This window comes from Myodes glareolus, chromosome 6, assembly GCF_982192425.1.
Source record: "Myodes glareolus chromosome 6, mMyoGla1.1, whole genome shotgun sequence".
Taxonomy (NCBI): Eukaryota; Metazoa; Chordata; class Mammalia; order Rodentia; family Cricetidae; genus Myodes; species Myodes glareolus.
In genome coordinates, this window is record NC_142031.1 from 97,758,952 (window position 1) to 97,763,280 (window position 4,329).

Sequence of the window (4,329 nt, forward strand, 5' to 3'; positions counted from 1 at the left end):
TAATTAATGTAAGCCTCTGTGTGTTTCTTTGGGACTGAAAAGCTGCCGGACTAGGCGGGACAGAAACCTCTGTCAACAGGAATTTCTGCCACAAATACCATTATTTTAGGGATCAGGATTTCAATATAGAAGCTTGGTGGGTTACAGAGATCAGCATCCATGGGAAATGTTTCTGACAATGTATGTTTTTGCCTCAGAAGGAGAGGGTTTGCTTTATAAAAATAAAATCATTTGCAACAGTCTTTGTGTGGGTTCATGTATGTGTGTCTGTGAGGTTATGCACATGCATGCATGTGCATGTGGGGGCCAGAGGCCAATGATAGTGCTTCTTCCCTATCACTGTCCACTTTGGGCATGTATGTATGTATGTATGTATACAAGTATGTATATGTGTATGTATACATGTATGTATTTACTTGAGATGGAGTCTGACACTGAACCTGGCTAGTTTACTGATTGGCTAGATTAGTTGGCTAGTGAATTTCAGGGATACACCTGCTTGCCTCCCCCATTACAGAGACAATATATATGGGTGCTAGGAATCCAAACTCAGGTCTTCATGCATTCACACCAAACACCCATGAATCATTTTTAAAAGTGAACCTAAGTCACGGGACAAACTAAAGAAACAGTTATTTTTGTTTTTTGCTTTTTTTCCTATTTAAAACCGGCTTCTTTTGTTTTTCTTAATAACCCCCAGCCCCTATCAGTTATTAGAGTTTGAGAAAAGTTTTACATTTTTCCCCAATTTTAAAAAGATTCAACATTTTGGGAATATTTGTTTCTATGCTATGGTTTCTAGTCTGGACCTATCCTTTGATTGAATCCAACCATTTAGAATGTTGAGGCTGAGGCATCCACCATCAAAATGACACTTGAAATCTGAGCCAACCCTGCTGTGTTTGAGAATGTAGGCCCAGCGTTCAACCCTGGTCACCCCAGGTCCAGACCGAATATTTTGGACACAGAGGAACCGGTAAGTTCCATGAGGTTGTCTTCTGAGTAATTGATGGGTTATTTAGATGTTCCTGATGGGTATCAGAACCCATTGGTTTGATCACATCTTGATTATGCTTGCTCCCTCTCTGGCCCGTGTTGTCCCCGCCTCTCTATGGCTCTGGGGCTTGTGTTCATGTTTGTCTTATCTTTACCCCAGCTCACCTCCAGATGTTCCTGGCTTCTTTTACTATACACACTGCCTTTCCTCCACCCCCAGCTGTCTCCAGAGGTGCCATCTAACTCCGGAAGAGAGAAGTGGGAAGGCCACGGTGCTGAGAGTTAAGCAGATAAGGGTTCCTGTCCCTGATACTCATTACCACACACACCACATTTTCCTGTGCTCCGATTCCCTATCTTCAGGAGGAAAGCTCTAGCCCGATTGTTCCAGGCTTTCCCAGTGCTCTGGTTCTGTGGTGCTATGACTCTTTGGACCATGACTCGGTGCACCTCATTCCTTTTCAGATAGATAAACTGCCTCTGCCCAGCTCTTGGCTTATGGAAAATCTGCTCTATACCTGCTCTTTTGAGAAAACTTTAAGAAGCACACCTCCCAAGGCTTGGTGAGAAAACAACCAGGCGAAAGCTGTCAACAAAAATGAAATGGCAAAGCAAGGATTGCACACAAGAGCTAGGATCCACTTAAAAGCAATCTTGGATTCATTCGTGACTCACCTTTTGGAGAAGAGCCTCTCAGGGCATCAGGAAAAGCATTGCTATGTTGTTGTTGATGTTGATTGTTGGTTTAAAGACTCAGAAAGAAAACACAACAGTCAAATGCCCATGGACCACAGAAGAGAACTCTTTTTAATGTGGAGTCATTTATAATTTGAAATGAACTGGAAACTGCAGAGATGACACACCATTTAAGAGTGCTTACTGCTCTTCTAAAGGACCAGAGTTCATTTCTCAACACCCATGTCAGGTAGCTCATAACTGCCTGTCACTCTAGTCCCAAGGAATATGATACCTTGTTCTAGCCTTTGACACAGCTACATGCATTTACAGAGGCACATATACATGTTACATATAATAAATGAACCTCATTTGGTAATAATATTATGGTGTTGCTGCTGTCTATGAAAGTGATGCTAACTTTGATGGCAATGGTGATGGTGATGATTGTAATTATGATGATAGTGATAATTGTGATGGTCAGGATAATTGTGATGATGGTGATTATAATAGTGATAGTGGTAATGGGTAACTGATGGTGATGATGATGATTGTAATTATGATGGTAATGATAATTGTGATGGTGGTGATTATAATGGTAATAGTGGTGATGGTAAGGGTGATATTGGTAACAGTAGTCATTACCCAGAGAATATATTGTGAATGAAGTTTATGAACAGTATATGATATATACTATAAGTACTATATTATTTATGCAAATTACTTTATGATATCCAAAGGTATACCAATAAATAAAAACCATGCTATATAAGTCAAAAAAATCAAACATTCAAAGGGACAACAGCAATGTTAGTAATCACAGTTTTACTTGCATCTCCAGCTCACATACTCTTCCTCGTTTATGACAGTCTTTACTGTGACTTGGGCAACAACCCACAGGTATTGAAAAGGTAGATGTATCTCACGTTATAATGAAATTGAGACTTGCCAGGGTAAAGGCACAGATCATCAAATAACCAAGAAAGAAACAACAAAATTGCCTCTGGAGGGATTGCACCTGGGCTTCTAGAGCGACTATCTCATTATTGCAATGTGTAGAACACAAAGAAAACAGGTTGCTTTTTCTTGCATAGAAATGCGTTTACTTTCATGACCTTTGGCTATGTTAAAACTTAATTTGGAAATATTTAAGAGTGTAAAACTCCCCCCAAATACTTTGAGTCGAAAGCTTGCTCAATTGCTTCTCCATGACCCTGGACTCACTGTTTCCCCATTTCAGTCAGACTCTGCCCTGCCTCTCCAAAGCTCAGTCCCTGGGTCAGCTGGGGCAGGGCTGCTGTGGCCCTTGGTGATGGCTATGTTTGTCCTTGAGTTACTCTTTGAAATTCTAAGCTCGCTGAGTCTCCAGTCTGTGTTGCTGTGGCTACAGCCACCCCTGTGCAGAGCAGAGACATGGGCAGTTGCTCATGAAGAGGAGTCCAAGTCTTGAGTCCTTCCTCTCCTCTCTCTATGTTACTTTCGCACCTCCCCCACCCCCCAAGGTCAGCCAAGAGCTTGGAGGAGAACAAAGGTGAATCTCAATGCTCTTTTCTTCCTTCAGGTTTCCACACTTAGGGACTTTATGAACTCTTTCTTTTAATCTTTCTTTCCATTTCTGCCTTGTCTCAGCTTGCTACCACATGCCCATCTGAGGCGCTCCCTGCCTATTTCATCTTCTAGGTCATTCAGAAGGTGGTTAATCATTTAGAAGGATGGGAGTTTTCTCTACCTGGAGAATGCTCTTTCCCGAACTCATTGAAAGTCTCTTTGATTTTCCCAAGAACTAAAAAAATAATATCTAGACTAAGTGGGAGAACACTCTGTGTGAGTAGCATATTTATAAGCTCTGGGTGTTGTGTCAAAATCCCCACATTGTGGGGAGGCCCGCTGGCTGCTCTCTGTTGACAGAGTGGGAGACTGCCTGGATAGTGTTTTCAGGTTTGCTGGGGTAGGGAGAAGCCTCCCATCTGTTAAGAGAATGCCTTGCAGTTTTTGGCTGCAGACATGCAGGTTAGTGTCAAGTAACTCCCGGTTAATGTGATGAGGTGAGAACCTCTCTTACAATGAATGGGCTCTTCCCAGGGTGGAGTTCAGCTGGGATTGTATTTGACTAGGGTGACAGTCTGGGATGCGATTTCCCAGATGTTGCAGATGCTGTTGCTATTGCAACCCTGCTGTTTTGCCTACTTCTTCCGGCTAGCGCAGGTCCTTCTAGTCTCAACCTAAGGTTTTCTGTGGGTAGAGGAGGTGAGCCAAAGTGCCGAATAATTAGCACGCCCCAGAGGCTGAGCTCCCCCAGGATGGCTGGGATTTGGTGGCCACATCCCCCTGCTGCACCTTCCTCCCCCATCAGCGTTCTGGTTCTGATGCACTGTCTGCCTCCCAGACTTGCTCAGAGATTATTACCACAGTTTCCCACGGTGGTAATTGACTTGATGACACACCATCACTGCTTCCTTTCCTTTCCTGCATCACCTCCAGTCCTCCCACTGATTCTTCCTAGAGATATCTCCCAGGAAACCTATTTGCACTTTAATTCTTGTCTTGGGGCTGTTTGTGGAGAAACTCAAATGGAAATACCAGACAACAGCAAAACTAAAGGGGTCAGCGCAGTCCGTGGGGCCGGGAGGACCCGGGTTCATCCCTCCAACTCCAGGA

At 43.4% G+C, this 4,329-nt stretch overlaps 1 long non-coding RNA gene across 1 annotated transcript; it reads left to right on the forward strand.

Moving 5' to 3' along the window:
* Positions 1-863: 863 nt before the first annotated feature.
* Positions 864-2,055, forward strand: LOC148121906 (uncharacterized). Its single transcript, XR_015738003.1, has 2 exons — positions 864-976; positions 1,462-2,055. It is a non-coding gene; the product is annotated as an uncharacterized LOC148121906 (long non-coding RNA).
* The last annotated feature ends 2,274 nt before the right edge of the window (positions 2,056-4,329 follow it).